Source organism: Dipodomys ordii, unplaced genomic scaffold, assembly GCF_000151885.1.
Source record: "Dipodomys ordii isolate 6190 unplaced genomic scaffold, Dord_2.0 Scaffold14, whole genome shotgun sequence".
NCBI classification, from domain to species: domain Eukaryota; kingdom Metazoa; phylum Chordata; class Mammalia; order Rodentia; family Heteromyidae; genus Dipodomys; species Dipodomys ordii.
This window is the reverse complement of record NW_012267230.1, coordinates 3,704,005-3,723,445: the sequence shown is the minus strand read 5'-3', so window position 1 is coordinate 3,723,445 and position 19,441 is coordinate 3,704,005.

Below are 19,441 nucleotides of genomic sequence, written 5' to 3'. Positions count from 1 at the left end.
TCTAGACTAGGGATGTTTTCACACACATCAGGGTTGAGAAGGAGGTATCCTTTTCCCCCACCGCAGTGTATTTAAAAAAATTACTTGATGCCCTTGTACAGAGGGGTTTTAATTCAACACGCCAGTGTAGGTGTACAATGCGTCATGATCAACAGTCACCCCTTCCATCCTTCTCCTATCTCTCCCAGCCCCACCCCTCCCCTCAACTTACCTGGTTGTTTGCATGGGAGCCACATTAACTATTATGACTGCATTCATCCACCTTTCCTCTAACCCCACCCACTTCTCCCTCCCCGCCCCCCACCCCCGGCCAAAATGAAGAAGAGCCTCATTTGATCTTCCATATGGTATGTTTGTCCTGAACACTGAAAGGACAGGGTGAAATGGGGTGACTCTGAGCTCTCTTGGATGGTCTCCTCTATGTAAAACTCCCTTCTTACCCCCCACTACCCCACCCATGTTCTTTACCTCTGTAAACTCACATCCCTGGTAATGACTGGACCCTCTGAGGTCTATCCCAATCCATAAAACACAAGGCCCTCACTCTCTGACTCATCTGGGTTTGGGGTGGTTTACTGGAGATAAGACTCTCAAGGACTTTGCTGCCAGGGCTGGCTTTGGACCGTGTTCCTCAGATCTCAAGCTTCCCGAGGAGCGGAGATCACACACAGACCCTGAGCCACTGGTGCCCGACGGTAATAATGTATTGAATAAAGTGATCACGGTGACTGTGAAGGCTGCAGATCTCTTAGGAGTGGAAGGGACAGAAAGGGACAAAAATGAACATTGACATCGTGTTAGAGGTATTAAAAACAGTTATTCTCTTTTACCTCCCCATACTGTACAATTGATTTTTATAATTTTTAATGGGAGAGAATGTTACCATAAAGAAATCAGGTAATCTTCTTAGCCTCTGGGGTATAGATCCTCCTGATCACAGCATCTGAGGTGAGAACTGAAGCCCTGGAATTTGATATCACAGAAACATCCAGGGAGTTGCTTGTTTCCACTCTATTATTAAAACCTAATGTCAAAAGCTGGGTATAAGTGCTTATCTTTTTCATCCAAGCTACTGAGGAGGCTGAGATCTGAGGATCATGAATCAAAGCCAGCTGGGACAGGAAAGTCCATGAGACTCATCTCCAATTAACCACCGAAATCTAAAATGGAGCTATGGCCCAAGTGGTCGAGTGCTAGCTTTGAGCAAAAGATACTCAGGGACAGCACCCAGACCCTGAGTTCAAGCCCCAGAACTGTCACAAAACAAAACAAAACACAAACATTCATGTCATACCAGGGCAAAGAGCCAAGAACTCTGCCCATAGAAGCCCATCAACATTTCCAATTTTCTTTTGAGATATGTTGTGCACTGAGAATCAGCAGGAAGAGACACAGGACTTAAGTGAAGGGAGAAAATGGAAGTCAGGTTGGCCTCACAGACCATAGTAGGGGTTCAAGGCATCTGGTCTAAGCAGGAATACATGAGTCTTAACATCCTAATTCTAGCCAAAACATGTAATGAGCAAAGCCCAGGGTGGCTGTAAGCATCCGGGCATCCCTCCCCTCTGATTCCAGCTCTTCATGTAGCACTATGCCCTTAAAGCATGAGGGGAGCTGGATAATTGTGAACAGCACCACCATTTGCATTTACAATGGGGTCTATCATGTGGGCTTTGATACATGCACTGAGGGTTGGTGTGTTAGTCCACTTAATAAGGAACCTGGCCTGTCCTGCCCCTGCTTTATGCAACAGAGAGGAGACTGAAAACAACTCACAACCCTGAGTTTGGTTCTGCAGCTACACCTCAATACTGCTCCAGGGTTTTATTGCAAGACAATAGAAAGAAGAGACTGGTTGTCAAATAGATACTCAGACATTTACTTTATTCATAGTTGGACCCCCTTCTTGATCTCTTCCTCCCCCCTACACACACACACACACACACACACACACACACACACACACACACACACACACACACCCTCAAAAACGCATGGATGTAACCTGAATTTATAGCCCAGCCCCCTTGGTTCTGGGTGCAATATTGCTCTGTAGAGTTGACCCAGAGTTGGCCACACATGGCAACTCCTTTGCACAACTACTTAAAGATAACAAAGAAGATGACAACTAATTGCCACCTTCTTCTTCTCTTCCAGTTTTCACTAACTCCAGGCTGTTTTTTTAAAGGCAAATGACTGTGTAATGCACATGAGCAATGACCACACATAACAGCAGATGTTGTCCATAGTCCTGTAATCACCAGTCCCATTGGCTTCTCTGTTTTCCTCAGCAGAACCCCAAAGAATCTCTGCCCTTATGGCTCTCTTGAAAGGTTACCCATGCTGACAAAGCTTCCCATGGTCAGGAAATCACCCACAAAAGAAGAAAGCAGATGCTGGACTCCATGTCAGGGGCATCTCCATGTTATGCTTCTGGAAACATTATGGAAAGGATTGAGATGAGAAACTGAGGCACCATGAGGTTAAAGAATACTCTGCTAGTAAGCGGCATGGTCAGGCTAGAGGCTAGTGTTGTATGGGAATTCAGTCGTGAGAAAACAGAGAAGCCACATCTTGAGAGGTCAAATTGGGAGTCTTTATTGGACAGCTGGCGTCTGCAGGTGGACTCCTGTCTCAGAGACCCACAGCCCCCAAATTGAGCTGGAACCAAGCTTTTAAAGACAAAAAACACAAGCTTGGGGTGGGGTCCAAGCCTTAACAAAAGCAGACCTTATATGGAAATACTCAGGGTGCAAAAGAACTTTCCATTTAGGGAAGTAAATCAGGGGTCCACTTAAACTTTCCATTTGGGGGGGTAGGGGGATAGGCCTCAGATTTTCCATATGGGGAGATGTTTAGAGACTACTCAGAGAAGAGTGAATTGAACCACTTAGGGGAAACCAAAGACCAGCATTCTCAGTGGCAAAAGCTCTCCTAAAGCTAAACAGCATGATGTGTGCAATTCAATGAATGTCCTTTCTCATCTCTAGGCTTTTCAGAGCTGGGTGGAAAGCCCCCTGCACCTAACAAGGCACCCATTTGGCTATGAGAACAAGGCCATGTTACCTAGACTCAGTCTCCTTACTTCATTAGCAGCAGCATCCAAGAGTGTATCCAAACTACCTGCCCCCAGGCTGAGGTCTGTCACCTTTGTCCCCATCTTCTGTCCCTGTATGATGGATGGTGAACTTGAGTCACAGGCCCCACTCCAAAGACGGCTGCAGGGACCCACAGCATGTCCAATCCCATAAGGAGAGCACAAAGCAAGGGATTGTGTCTAAAGCTCTTTGTGCCTGGTGTATAACAGACTAAAAAGAGTCCCACACTTACGTTTGACTCTAGGCATTGTAAGTCTGGCTTGCTGTTCAACCCCAAACTCCACCTCATAGAGGCCAAGGAGTCAGGAGGAAAAAGTTCATGAGTCTGTAGCTGAGGATGATGGAGGCTGTGGGTAATGTTCTTGGCTGCATATTATAATACAAGAAAACATTCTTTTTTATAATTTAAAGATACAAATGTAATAAAGCAGAATGTTGACATAAAAGGCTTATTCTCCCCCCCCCCCCCAAGCTCAGTACCTGTGGCTTAGAAAGCATAGATCTGAGGACCATGGTTCAAAGTCAGCCTGGGTGGAAACTCCATGAGACTTTTTTTTTTTTTGGTCGGCCATGGGTTTGAACTCTGGGCCTGAGCGCTGTCCCTCAGCTCTTCAGCTCAGGGCTAGTGCACTACCACTTGAGCTACAGTGCCACTTCCAGTTTTCTGGTGGTTTATTGGAGATAAAAGTTTCATGGTCTTTCTTGCTTGGGCTGGCTTTGAACCACAATCCTCAGATCTCAGCCTCCTGAGTAGCTAGGATTACAGGCGTGAGCCCGGCTCTGTGAGACTCTTATCTCCAATAAACTGTTCAAAAAAGCCAGAAGTGGTGCTGTGGCTCAAGTAGTCGAGTCTTCACCTTGAGCAAAAGAAGCTCAGAACAGTACCTAGGTCCAGAGTTCAAGCCCCAGGACTGGAAAATTTTTTTTTCCCAAATGACCCTACTGCATAGTCAAATCTAGAGAAACTGTGAGCTAGGAAATACATTCCAAACTGACAATTTAGAGTGAAAGTCTTCTCCCTAAATTGCCTTCCACTAAGATACTTGGGATTTGACTAGGATTAGGACACTTGAAACAATCAGCCATTACTTATGGAGTTGAATTCAGCACTTGGTACAACTCTTGCTGTGTTTGTGAGGAATACATAGCAGGGGTACTCAAGAGGGGGCGGAACTGAAATGATGAAGTGGCACGGGTGGGGGACATAAATCAGTGGTGCACCACCCTTGTTTGGTAAACATGCCCAGTACTTAATGGTGGCTAATGGTGCCTGTAATTGATGTCAAAAGTTATTTAAAAGTAAATTTACTAGAAAATAATTAACAATTTTATAGTTCACTACTTCCTAATTTTATGGATACTTTTTTTTCTCCCAGTGGGTTTATTTTTTTAATTTTTAATACGGCATCACAACATCCTGTGAATTCCCTTTACCCAAAATGGAGAGAAACATGACTTCTATAGAGAGATAAACCTTTTTAAAAAAATGTTTATTATCTACTTTTTTTTCCAGGGGAACCTAAACCTTTCTTTCCCTCCATCACCATCTCCCACCCTCTACTCTCAATCTATCATTTGAAGCCATAATAAATCATCCTTAATCAACATCAAAGGGGAAGCTGTAGGAAGGCAGCAAGGGAGGACTAAGCTGTGTGACCTTGGAGATTCTCCGCCTTAGCAGTGGGAGTCGAGAAGAAAATTGTTTCCTCATTAGCTCTGATATATCTCTCCTTAATTAACTTGTGAAACTATTCATTACAACACATTAGCTCCACCTCTCTCTCCCTCCCTCCCTCCCTCCCTCCCCCTCCCTCCATCTTACCCTCCCCCCCCTCAAGCTAGTTCAAAGCTGCAAGAAGAAATGGAGCAATAAAAAAGAAATTTGCTAAAGATGTTTTGGATGTTTTATGAAGGATGTTTTCTGCTTGGATGTCTCTTTCTGGAGACATTTACATGCCTACAGAAACAAGCAGCTAGTTTGTTCAGTACCAACAGGGTCTTTTACAAAACCTTCTGCCAATGATAAGTGGTGTTCCCATCTGGGAAATGGGTGGGATGGTCTTTTCTCCTGCTAAAAGGATGACAGGTGAACCAGCAGTACCACTTTTCTTGGGAACTTATTTAAAATGCAGAATTCCTAGCTGGGTATAGTTATGTACCTCTATAATCTTAGCAGTTGGATGACTGAGGCAGAATTGTGAGTTCAAATCCAGTCTAGGCTACATAAAGAATCTGAAGTTAGCCTGGGCTACAAAGCAAGACCCTGTTTCAAATAATATAAGAAGGAAGAAAAGAAGGAAGGAAGGAAGGGAGGGAGGGAGGGAGGGAGGGAGGGAGGGAGGGAAAGAAAAAGAAAGAAAAAAAAAAGGAAAGAAGGAAGGAAGGAAGAAAGAAAGAAGGAATTTCTTCAAGCCCTGCCTCAAAATGATGGAAAGAAATCTCTAGAGAACAGATATTGATGTTTTAATAAGTTGACAGATAATTATCAGGCCTTTTAGAGTCTGAGGAGCGGTGCCTTGTGGGCACTCTGAGCAGCTGATGAGATATATTCTCCAGGTGGGAAAAAATGTTCTGGAATAAAATTGAAAGATGCAATCAAGATTCTGGGTATTATTGTTTTTCTTTATGTTATTAAGTGTGTCACAAAAATATTGAGTTGCAAGCCTAGGAAATTCCTGCTGTTGCTTCATCAAAGCTCTCTGGCTATGTTCTTAGACCTTGTCTCCTTTGGGGACTGACATGTTTCATGAAATGGGCTGCTGGATGAACTCTAAGGGTGTGTGGAGTTGGGGCGAAATAATTTTCCACATCCTCTCAAGCAGTCTGTTTAACTTACAAACCACAGAGCGGCGTAGGGACACATAAAATACTCCCACCAACCAAACTTGATGCAAACAAATACTATGGACTAGATACAGGTTTGGATCGCCCAAGTTTCTCAGATATTCCTTTTGTTAACCAGGGGCCAGTAGCTCCCACTTGTAAACCCAGCTACTCAGAAGGCTGAGTTCTGAGAGTTTACAGTTCCAAGCCAGCCCTGGCAGGAAAGTCCATGCGACCCTTATGTCCAATTAACCACCAAAAAAGCTGACGTGGGGCTGTGGCTCAAGTGGTAGAGTGCAAGCCTTGAGCACCAAAAAGCTCAGGGACAGTAACCAGACCATGTAGTTAAAGCCCCAGGATCAATGTGCACGTGTATGTGTGTGTATATATATATATATATATATATGTATATATGTGATTATACACATGTATTATATATTATATATTTCTTTTGTTATTACTCTTTAATGTTTGGTATCATAGCAATTGTTTAACAGTCTGATGGAGTATAGTAATTTTTCTAAGTAACAAGTTATTGGGGCCAATCCTCTAGAGTCTAATAGTCAACTGGGTGGCAATATTCACAGTCTCTAGTTATATAGCACCACATAACATCAAGAATCCAGGGAACAGTAAGCTGGAAAAATGTCACCTGGGAACTTCTGCCTAAGAGTCTCATTAGCCTATGCTGGCTGTCCACAGGAATAGCTTCTCTTTTTGTATGTGACATCTTGATACTCCAGTTGTTTAAAGGGAGAACCCTGCGAACAAATGGAACATTTTGTTGTTGTTTGTTTGTTTGTTTGTTTTTGTTTATGCCAGTCCTGAGGCTTGAACTCAGGGCGTAAGCATTGTCCCTGAGCCATTTTGTGCTCAAGGGTAACAGTCTACCACGTGAGCCACAGCATCACTTCTGGATTTTTCCAAGTCGTTTTTGGAGATAAGAGTCTGATGGACTTTCCTACCCAGGCTGGCTTCAGGTCGTGATCCTTAAATCTCAGCTTCCTGAGCTTTTAGGATTTCAGCCATGAGCCAAGGGCACCTGGCTGGAATGAGTTTTATGCAGAATGTTGGGTCGCTGTTTCTTGCAAGAAGTTTCCACAAAGAAAAAATGTGGCCCATAGCCTTGTACTGTTAGGAGTTCTGCTTTAGTCAGGTGCTGGTGGTTCATACTTAAACATCCTAGTCTATTCAGGAGGCTGAGATCTGAGGATCATGGTTCAAAGCCAACCTGGGAAGATAAATCTGTGAGTCTCTTATCTCCAGTTAACCAGCCCAAAAGCTGGAAGGAGAGATGTGGGTCAAGTGATAAAAACCTAGAAAAAGCCAAGTGAGGGTATGTAGAAACCCTGAGTTCAAGCCCCTGCATTGGCAATACTACTACTACTAATAATAATAAAGTTCTGGCTATAAGTTCCTGTTCTTACTTGACTACATGGCTTAGTATTTGAGATGCAAGTAGGGAAAAGGAAATTGAACTGAGTTGGAAAACTTCAGGACAGACGACTTCCTCTCTGCCTTTTGTTTCTTTATCCACAGAATGGGGTTCCTAGGTAAATCAGAGTCAAGTGACATCTTGGAGAGGAAACAATTTATAACCTACGCATGGCAGAGTGAAGAAGTTGGCCCCATAGCTCTTGTGTGACAGTGCAGCAATAGCTTAGTAAATCTCTTTCCTCAGGGGGTCACCATGGTGACAATGACTAGCTACCAGATGGGGAAAATGTCCCCCTATGTACTTGAGAAGAATACAAAAAAAAAAAAGAAATCTCATCTCAGTTTTCTTAGAAAAAGCCCAGAGATGTCTCAAAGAGAGAAACAGTCAAGTAGAGCCCACGTCAGAGTCTGGATCCTGTCTGTTATTCATTATGGGACACAAAAGTGACCTCTGAACTCCTCTGAGCCTGCTTCCTCATGGGAAAGTGGAATGATACTAGTGTCTACTTTACATGGTTGCGGGAGCAAAATTGAGTCAAATAATCTCTGCAAGGCACTTGGTATTTCTCTGTCTACTTGGTAAATGTTTCCTGGGGGGTGGGAATGGGGGAAATCATTGCTTGCCAAACATTGGAGGAGTTTGGGACAAAATGCAGGAGAGCCTCAGGGTTCCTGGCCTCCTGGATTTCATGTCCCAGGGAAGGGAGGGGAGAGAGACAACAAGCAATGTAACACACCAAGATGACCACGTCATTGGGAAGGGCTATGGACACACATCACAGGCTACAGGGGCTGAACTCTAGGTCAGCAGGGGGGGGGGTGTGGAGGGTGTTAAGTGGAATGGCCAGAGAAGGTCATCCTGAGATGAGGTCATGTGAGCCAAGATCTGATGGAATGAGGCCACAAACCATGCCCAGGCTAAAAAGAACACTCTGGATACACAGAGAGGTGCCTGACATTTGGCCCTGGCTCGGTAATTATTACATTCAAATAAAGGCAATAGGGGAGAAACTGCAGGTTGCTATGCATACACAGAGACATGCTCCTCATCGCTCTGTCTCTCTGTGTTTCTTTCTATTTCTCTGTCTCTCCCTTTGTGTGTTTCTCTGTGTCTCTTAGTGTCTCTGTCCTCTCTGTCTCTTTTGATCTCTACAGACTTCTCTGACTCTCCCTTTGTACATTTCTTTCTTTTTCCCCCCTCTGTCTGTCTCTTTCTGTCTCTGTCTCCTTCTCTCTGTCTCTTTGCTAGTACATACTGGACAGGTACTTTAAAAAGGAGATCCACTCTAACCTAAATATACAATTCTGACCCACAAGGCCACAATACTAAAAGGAACATTGACTGAGGTGGTACAGTCTCCAGAGCTTCAAAAACAGATGACAGCTGTCTCCCCTGAGCTGTGTCTCTCCCTTCTTGGGGTCCTTGAGGATATTTTCAGATGGAAACCTGGGTGTCAATCATACCTTGGAAACATGGACGGTAGAAATCTGCAAGTCCCCTCCTCTGGAAATGTGAGCAGCGAATCTGTGGTCATTTATTCATTCATCACATGGGCTCTATAGGAGATCCACCAGCTTGTTGAAACAAGCCATTAGGACTTGGGTGAGTGAGATCACACAGTAATTGAGGACTGGGGCTCTGTCGGTTCCTCCATCCTTCATTTACCTTTGCTGTATCCATCTTGGGACTGGCGATGAAGGAGACATTCCTTCAACCTTCAAGGAGCTCACGGTCTAGTAGATGACAATGACTCAAGGAAATGCCATTACCTGAATGAACTCCAGGTGCCCTGAAAGTAGTTAAAGTGTAAGGATGGGACCAATGTAACTGGAGAATTGGAGATGGGGCATTTCTCACCAGGTCTTGGAGCATTAAGCACTGGCAGCATTTTGTAGGGAATAGAAGGGTGGTGTCTGGAAGACATGACAAGTAGAAATTAAAGCCCAAGTTTTGTAGGGAATAATAACCACCCATTCATGTGACAGGATAGTTGGAAAGGTAGTGGCTGGCCGAGGACAGAGTTGGAGGGATGGTTCTAAGAAGATGTGTAAAACGTCGTGGTGGGCTGAGCTGAGGAATTTGCAATCTATCATGTAGGCAATATGGCACACTAGAGAGAATTGTGCTTGTTTGTGTTTCCTCAGCACCTCCTCTTAGGATTCTTCTCCGTCTTTTCATTCAAAATTACATTCCTCAAGTTAGAAAGGGTGTCTCTCCCTGGCCCCCACCTGTGGCTGACACCAGAGAGTCTTCTAGACCTTTAGCCATAGTGATTGCATCCTACAGGTGACCCCATTGTTGATGGAGCTCTTAGGAAGATATTTTTCCTCCCTGTGGCATTGGTATGAGTGATGTGGGCTCCACTACAGGAGGCTGTAATGGTCCTATTTGAACAGAGACTGAAGAAAGGCTGAACGATATCAGCAGAAGCAAATACCACCAGCAGACAGAGGGAGAAAAGTGAGAGAATTGAAAAAGAGCCAGGGTCTAATATCACTAAATTATTTGCTGTAAATTACACCTCTGGCTAGCCACCTGGCCTAGATCTGCTCCATGAGCCAGTAAGTTTCCTTTAGCCCCAGACCTTACTTAATTATGCTTTCTATCACTTCCAGTTAAAGAACTGATGGAACAACCCAGAAGGAATTTATTAGGAAGGGGATAATGCAGGCAATTGGTATGGCCTCACATGCATAAGTGGTTGTAAATAAAATAGGGTTGAACCTACTGGGAGAAGGCCACTCTGAGGAGATCTCCGTAAACCATGCATGAAGGTGCTAGGCAATGATTTGCCAAACCTGACAGCCCTCAGGAGGAGAGATGAGATTTTTAAAATTATATGTAGACTATAAAAGAAAATGAGGATCAAGGCCACATACTGGCGGTTCATGCCTATAATCCTAGCTATTCAGGAGGCTGAGATCTGAGGGTTGTGATTTAAAGCTAGCCAAGGCAGGAAAGTCTAAGAGATTCTTATCTCCAATTAAATGACTCAAAAGCCAGAAGTGGAGGTATAGCTCAAGTGGTAGAGAGTCAGTCTTGCATGAAAAAGCTCAGGGAGAATGCCCAGCACACACACACACACGCACACACACACACACACACACACACACACACACACACACACACACCCCTGAACAGAAAATTCCTCTCCCTGTCTTGTCTCACTAACACAGCTGTTGTCTTTACCTGAAGCTGGTGTCTGCATGAAGAAGATGGGCTAAAGTGCTTACTTTGTCTCTTCCCATAACATGCATGGGCCATGTAACATTCCTCTTTTCTCTGCCCTTCAAAAAGTAAAACGATCACACTGAGCACTGGTGGCTCATGCCAAAAGTCCTAACTACTCAGGAGTCTGAGACCTGAGGATCACCATTCAAAGCCAGCCCGGGGAGGAAAGTTTGTGAGACTCTTATCTCCAATTAATCACCAAAAGCTAGAAGTGGAGCTGTGGTAGAGCACTAGCCTTGAGTGAAAGAGCTCAGGGACAGCTTCCAGGCTCTGAGTTCAAGCTCCAGGACTGGCAAAAACAAATCAATCAATAAAAGTAAAAAAATAAAAACCAAGCTCTGCCTGAAAGGGTACAGATTTGCCATTTCCAAACTGTTTCTGGGCTGTTGGTTGGAGCTTGGTGGTAGAGCACCTGCTTAGTCTGTACAAGACCTTGGATTTGATCCTCCATTACCTCATAGAGCCAAACACACATCGGAATTCTACTCAGGAAATGAATGCTAAATGAATGCTGATGAGAGTGGCTGTTTCCGATGGGCTGTGTATCTTGAATACATGATTACTCAAGAGATTCTCGCTATTATTATTCTTGGTGTTTGTCTTTCACTTACCATAAGCCTTTCGGGGGTTGTTTACTTTAATGGGAGTTGTTTGAACTCTAGTATTTCCTAGGATTCACACAAATTGGAATACCGGATAGGTTAGCCCAGTAGTTTGGGAGAAAAGTATTAGAGTCTCACATCTGAGAAGCCACTCGAGGAATCTGGAACTTTTCAAACTGAAGGATCTCAGATCTAAAGATGCCCTATGAAATGTGACTTTTTATGCATATTGGTGGACCGACTTGAGAGAGGGAAAGAAAAAAATATATACCCCTATGTGTGTGTATATATAGAGAGTATATATATGGTGATATGTATGTATGTATATGTTATATATAGATATCAATTGTATATATTTCCCCTGATACTGAGATCTATTGTCTAAGCATTCTCTTTTGTGTCCTCTCATCCTTAAGTAACTTATAATTTAAGGTGCTTTCATAAACAGAAGATTCCAATTACAAGTGTCTCGAGCAATGAAGACGTTTCTCTTTTCATCTGATTAAAAAACAAGCCTGCAGACTAATAGTTGAAAGGTTGCATGATTCAGAAGATTAAGAATGTTTTGAGCAGGACTATAGAAAGTTATCATGTTTCTTTCCTTTCAATTTAGAAGGAACTATTTGGACGGGGAGGGGAATGAAGGGAGGGGTAGAATAAATGAATATGCACATGATTTTAGAGGGTAAGAGCTGGAGACCAAAAGCAAAACAAGGAATATAATAATGGCATGCTTAATAATTTAAAATATTTTAATAACACTAGTAATAACACGAATAATACTGACCTTTGAGCTTTTGCTTTCTGCCAGTTCCCCTGGGATGCTCCTTGGTTGTGTTATCTTACTTAGTCTTGGTGATTTATTGAGATTGGTATTATTGCTGCTCTGTTCTCTCTCTCTCTCTCTCTCTCTCTCTCTCTCTCTCTCTCTCTTTCTCTCTCTCTCTCTCTCTTCTCTCTCTCTGTGCAATCTGATACTGGGGCTTGAACTCAGGACCTTGAGCTATTGCTCAGCTTTTTCCACTCAAGGTTGGTGCTCTACCACTTGAGCCACAGATCCACTTCTGGCTCTTTGCTCTCTGCTGCTTAGTTGGAGACAAGAAGTTCACACACTTTTCAGCCTGGGCTGGCTTGGAACCTCGATCCTTAGACCTCAGCCTCCTGAATAGCTAGGGTGATAGGTAGGAGAGCCATTAGCATTTAGCAACTGGATTCATTTCCTAGATGAGAAAACACACGTTGAAGGAGAAGCAGAGAACTTCGCTATGAAACCACCTCCCTCAGACAAGAGAACAAGAGGTAAGAGATGTGGCGAGGAAAGGCAATCTTAAAGAAGAAGAAAAAAATCAGATCGAATAAAAGAGAAGTCTCCGAAACAAATACAAGGGGCTTGCAAAAAAAAATAAATAAGCAAATAAAAGAGCTTCCCAGGGACCCATAAAGAGAATGAATAGCAGAAATGAGGGCCTGGCTGAGGTTAGAAACCAGGAATTTATAGAGACCCCAATCTACATTCTCTGCTGCATTCTGCACCAGTGCAGGGGGAAAATGGATCATGGGATTCATCCTGGCTGTGAGAACCAAACTGTAAGTTTGTGATTTAGACTCAGGGCTCTGCTACAGCCTATGGCGTAAACAGTTACCACTTTATTGCTTGCCTTTTCCTTTCTTTCTTTCTTTCTTTCTTCCTTCCTTCCTTCCTTCCTTCCTTCCTTCCTTCCTTTCTTTTCTTTTCCTTCCTCCCTTCTTTCTCTCTCTCTCTCTTTCTTTCTTTCTTTCCTTTCAACATCCCAGGTAATAAAGGTTCTTATTTCCAAAACCCTTTCTCCCTGTATTTCTAGGAGCTACTCATCTTCTGTGACAGTGTTCACAGACAGCTCCACCGAGTTAGAAACAAAGAACTATTTTCTTCCTTCACTGACAGGAAAGAGGCCAGCTCCAACTCCACTCCTCCCAGTTCTGCCTTTGATGGGCAAAAAAAAAAAAAAGCACAGTGGACTCTGAGGCTAGCCTGTCACATCCTCCTGCTCTTTTCTCTGGGGACAGGACAAATCAAAGTGGTTGCTAAATATTACTTCTTCTGCAGGTTATCAGAAAGATCATAGAACACTTGCTTTTTCCCGTTTAACATTTATTGTAGATGTTCTTTCCCTTAGAGATCCAAGACTGTCCTCATAATCTTGGAAACTGGTAACAAAAAGAAAAAAAAACCAACTTGGTTCCCAAAGACATTTTAGGGGAAATCTCCTTTAGCAGAGAAACAGAGGTAACCCAGCTCCAAGCAAAGAGGTGACAGGGGTAGATGTGCCCAGGGGATGGGAATTTGCTTGAAATGTTTGTGTTCATGTGTATGAGTTACTATGGGGGCTTGAACTCAGGATCTCATGTGCTTCAGGGTAGGTTTGTCACTCAAGGCTGCAGCTCTACCTCTTGAGCCACAGACTTCCACCTCTGGCTTATTCATTGGGGAGAAGAGGGTTTTAGGATTTGTCTGCCTGAGCTGGCTTCAAACTGGGATCTTCAGATCTCAACCTCCTGAGTAGCTAGGGTTATGTACATGAGCCACTAGTGCCGGCTGATTGCTTGCAATTTTGAGGGGGAAGAGGAGCACTTCCTTTTGCTCAACAGGGACCTGCACGAATGCTGCTGTTTTTCTTTTTTTGTGTGTGTGGGGGGTCCGGTCGTGGAGCCTGAACTCTGGGCCTGAGCGCTGTCCCTCAGCTCTTCAGCTCAAGGCTAGCGCTCTACCACTTGAGCCACAGCGCCACTTCAGGCTTTTATCTTTTTTCTTATGTGGTGCGGAGGAATCGAACCCAGGGCCTCAGGCATGCAAGGCAAGCGCCCTACCACTGAGCCACCTTCCCAGCCCTGCTGCTGTGTTTTTCTGCCTCTACGCAGAGGAGAAGAGGACAAGAAGTTGCAGGCTCATAAACTTCCATGCACCAAAAGGAGTTGTCATTTTTCCAAGCTGGCTCCCAACAAATCCTGGAATGTCAACTCATTTTTTTTCCCTCTGTGGTCAGGATAATTTGTGTTTCTTTCACATACAGAGATGTGAGAAAAAAATACAGAAATGGAAAGGAAGGTTAATCAGAAACTTGCAAAACCTTCCTATTAACTCTTCTCTCAAATTGAGATGCAAAGAAAGGGGATACTCACTATCTCCTACAATACCCAAATTCTATTAATAATCAAGTTCTGGGTTCCTATAAGCCCTGGGAGCCATCCCGCCCCTTCTTCCCATATGGATTGGTGTTGTTCTCCTGTGGAAGCTTCATGAGAAGCCAGGCGCTGGTGGCTCACACCTGAAATCCTAGCTTCTCAGGAGGCTGAGACCTGTGGATCACAATTTGAAGCCAGCCCAGGCAGGAAAGTCTGTGAGACTCTTATCTTCAATGAACCACCAAAAGAAGCCAGAAGAGGAGCCATGACTCAAGTTATAGAACACTAGCCTTGCCCGTAAAAGCTCAGGGACAGTGTCCAGGCCGAGTTCAAGCCCTAGACACACACACACACACACACACACACACACACACACACACACACAAGCTTTGTAAGAGCAATTGGTGGGGTTTTGTACTTATCACTTCCTTCTTCCACTGAGTATGGTGATGCTACAGTAATGTTTGCCAAATAATTGAAGAGATGGAAAAGCAACAGAGGCCGCACAGTCCCACAGTTTGCTTTAACAACTGTCACGACCTGAGACTTTCTTCTTGTATATAATTTAGTATGTCCCAGATGAAGGCAACTGTCAATGCTTCTTTGGGGACCCCATTTTACTGCCCCCAGAGAAACGGATGGACCTGGATAAAAAAAATATGTTAAGTGAAGTCAGTCAGGCTCAGAGAGACATGTTTTCTCTCCTATGTGGAAGTTTGACCTGATTTATATACATAGATAACCATGTATACAGTCCTGTGCATATTGCACATAAATATATTAACTAAGGTAAGGTATGGTATATACATGGAGAGGATTCCAATGGTGTAAGTGCTTTAAACAGCTAACTTAAATCTAACAAAATGAATAGTAGGAAGTTGGAACTTGAGGTGTCAGTGTGGGGTGAGGTCAAGGGGAGAGGAGTAAATTAATGGAGAGAAGAAGGGCGGGAGAATGTAGCCATTAATATTCAATGCATGTAGGTGACACATGGAACTCGTGTTTCCTTGGCATTATCTGAGGTCAAGATAAGCACTAACCCTGTTTCCCTTAGTGATCAGATACTTGTTGACTCATAAGTCAAGAAGGAAATACTGCCAGGCACTGGTGGCTCAAGCCTGTAATCCTAGCAACTCAGGAGGCTGAGATCTGAGCATTGTGGTTCAAAGCCAGCCTGGGCAGCAAAGTCTGTGAAACTCTTATCTCCAATAAACGACCAGAAAACCAGAAGTGGTGCTGTGGCTCAAGTGGTAGAGCACTAGCCTTGAGCTGAAGAGCTGAGGGACAGCGCCCAGGCCCACAGTTCAAGCCCCACGATCAACAACAACAACAAAAGAAGAAGACGAAGAAGGAAATACTATGACAAAAGAAATTATTCATCTTTTCTGAAAAATCATTAGGGATTAAAATTAAAAGTCACATGCTCAAAGATCCTAGATTATATGAGATCATAATGAAAAGAACCTAAAGGGAAGATTATGTTTTAAATCCATACTTTATTTTTTTTTTGGGTCGGTCATGGGGCCTGAACTCTGGGCCTGGGTGCTGTCCCTCAGCTCTTCAGCTCCAGGCTAGTGCTCTACCACTTGAGCCACAGCGCCACTTTCGGCTTTTTTTTTGCTTATGTGGTGCTGAGGAATCGAACCCAGGGCCTCAGGCATGCAAGGCAAGCACTCTACCATTCAGCCACCTTTCCAGCCCCTTAAATCTATGTTTTAAAGATGGGGGCTGTGCCCGCTAGGGAACTTCTTATGGGACTCGTCCCATCTTCCACAGCAAGATAGAGATAGAGGTGAAGACCAGCGCACGAGTCACAGAGCACTGTTCTCGGAGTGGAGGGAAAGGAGCGTTTCCTTACAATCTGCCCTCAGGACTCATGATTTCCAAGTTATTTTCGCAAGTGCTTTTCAAATCCCAGGAAGGTCAGTTCTGAACAGCTCTGATCTCCTTTTTGGGGGATTGCTCGGAAAAGGATGATTTTGAAATAGGTAAGAGCAGTGATACTGGCTTTTGGGTGCAGTCGTGAAATGGTCAGTTGGGAAAAATCATTCATAAAAGCCATGCATAGACTGGAGCTGGAACAGGTCTCTGGTGTCTGACCTGAAATCAGAAAGATCCTCCATTACAGCTTCTTTCGGGGTTCTGAGTGAGCCCCAGACACCATGTCAATAGTTGTGGGATATACCGTAGCACTGAACGTATAACATTGACAGTTTGGGTTCATGATTCTTACTCTGGCCAGTGACAACCATCTTAAACCCATTCCCTGGTTGCTTTTTTAAGAGTAAACAGATCTATTGCAATAGAGATTGCTCTAATTAGCCATAGAGCCCGTCAGTGCCCCCTGGCTTCCCCTCAAAGCTCCTGAGTGAGTTTATTCCTAGGCAAATTCCCTTCCCTTCTTAGATTGTCTCCCAGAGCTGCTATTGCCTGGTCTCTACAGCAAGCCACCACCCCCCTTCCAGTGGTGTCAGGTGTCAGGTCATCCCTCATCCCATTAGCTGAACACTCTCTAAGTCCCTCCCACCCGAGGTACAGCTGATTATCTGAGGATATTTACAAGTAGATTTGCCTAATAGATTGAGCTCTGAAGTGAGATGCTTCTACCAGCTGCTGAAAGGCTATGTTAGGAGGCAAAGGTGAGTGTATATTCCATTCTGAGTGTGGCCCAGGCAGGACTTGTTGAAATGCAATCTTCCCTACCTCCCTCCATCCTTATTTTTTTTTGAAGGATCTATCATACTTAATAATGCCTTGGCTCCAGCCACTTTTCCTTTATAATAATGACCTCCTCTGCACACTTCTCCTTTCATACGGTATCTCTGGCTAGTAGATTTCTTAAGGGACACTATTATTTTTTCATTATGTCTCATTTTGGTGGCGTCTACTGTTTCATGATTTGGTCTAACTCCACTGGAGGATAGTCATAGACCTATGATGAGACAAATTGCTACAGAGCGTGGTCTTTAATGCCACAAGTAGTTGGTGGCCTTCTTTTTTTCCCTATTGGATCTTGCCCACATGATTTCCTAGTTATTCCATTCTTAGGGCAACCCATACACTTCTCTCACAACAGCATAAACCCTTGTCCAAGTACACCCCTATACCCATCATTACCATGAGGCTGGGAGCTCTGTCAAGGTGACTTTGTCCTGCTCTGTATTTCCTTCAGCTGTAACTCAGTCACCCTATAGATCAGCAGGGACTTAAACGTGATTGGTGCCACAGCTGTGTTGTCTTCCCAAAGCCAGGGATTCTGGCTCCCTTTGCATGGAAGGTATACCTTTATTTCCATCTTTGGTAGGTCTATCTTTATTTCCATCTTTGATGGTGATATATATGACATTGTCTTATGTTATTAAACCCTGTGTGATCTTTTGTGTCTGGGAATCACAACTCCTAATTCCTATGAGAAATTAGAATCCATATGGACTCATCATTCCCACCCCACTGTATTATAGGAGCCCAAGGATGATTCTCTAACTTTCTTTCAAGAAACATATAAGAGCTGTGTGCCCAAGCATGGGGTCTTGGTTGTCGACCATTTGTCTTCCATGTAAAATGAGAAGAATCAGAACTTCAAATATCAAACTCATGGCCTGGGTGTGGGGAACTTCCACCTTTATTTCTGTCTCAAGAGGATCGGGTGTGTGTGAATGAATCTTGGAGCCTTCTCATATCTAAAAGAATCTCGAGTTGGAAGGAGGAGAAAGGCCAGGTGAAGTAGTGTTCAGCACAGGGTAGAAGGACCCTTCTCTGGGGTAGGGAGACAGTTTTACAGCTGGATTGTGAATTTCAGTTGGATCAGTGCAATTTAGAGAGAGCTTCTTGTGTGTGTGTGTGTGTGTGTGTGTGTGTTTGGTCTGGGCTGGGCTTTATACAGATCAGTTGTTCCACTTTGGGACATCATTGCTCTGAAAGTGTCATTAGTAACTTCCTCTTCCTCCTTCATTTTCTTCATCAATATCATCCTCACCTCTACCATCACCATTATCTTCATCATCAGCGTTGGCATCACCACCATCCTTTACATGAATGAAATATGGTATTATTTTCCCATGTCTTCCCCCCTATTAACTTACTTTCAGAGTTGTCAGAGGAAAAACCTGGGTGATGGGCTAGATAGGATTACATATACTTGTGTTGTAGATAAGGAAAACTAGAGCTCAGATGGGTAAGTTTGCTCACCCAAGACAGGCCCAGGCAAGGATAAAACCTGGTTATCTCTGTTCTCCACGTTATTGGGCTATGACCAAAGCTTTCTTAGAGGAAAGAATGGAGACATGAATGACAGGGGGTAGGAAAGTGGGGACCAAGAGGCCTTAGAAAAGGGGGGGCTCAGACACACCCTAGTATTATGGGCTGGAGCACATCACATTCTTGTTGGACTCCGAATTTTACCTGAAGGGCTCCTTCGGGCTGAATAGGATTCCCAGGACTAGAACTCAGAACTCGAGAATTCTGAATTCAGAGTGCAAGAATTCAGCCGAATATTTACCATACACGATTCCATTGCTTCCATCAGACTAAAAAAAAAAAAATGGATGGAGCTGTTGTTGGGTGTTCTTGTGGTTGTGATGGCTGTGTGTGGAGCTGGAAGGTCTAAGCTACAATGGGAAGGATTTGTTACAACATGCTACTTGCAACAAATAAAGGACTATAGGAGAACCGTTTGGAAAGCTGAATTCTCCTTTTTCTCTAAACCACTTAGCCCTTCAGAACCATGAGTCATGTATTTGAGGGAGGAAAGGGGGGGCTAGAGAATTGAATATAATTTATGCTTTGCTAATTGAAATCAAGTATAGCATTCAATCTCCCTGAGAGTTGGCTGGCGCTGGCTTAAATGTGTTATTAGGAAGTGTTATTAACCTGCTCTGTGTTTACAAGTTGACCTGGCTTTTCTGGAGAGAAGATAATTCCTTCATGAAGTCTTTCCACGGAGGGGAGGGCACAGCTTTATGGCTTCCTCCCAGAGTTACAAAGATCCAGGTAGAGTAGATAGTGCAGCTAATAGGCCATATCAGATTGTACCTCTTCTTAGAACTAGGTCACCAAATGAAGAAAAACCTTCAGAACCTCAAGGTCAG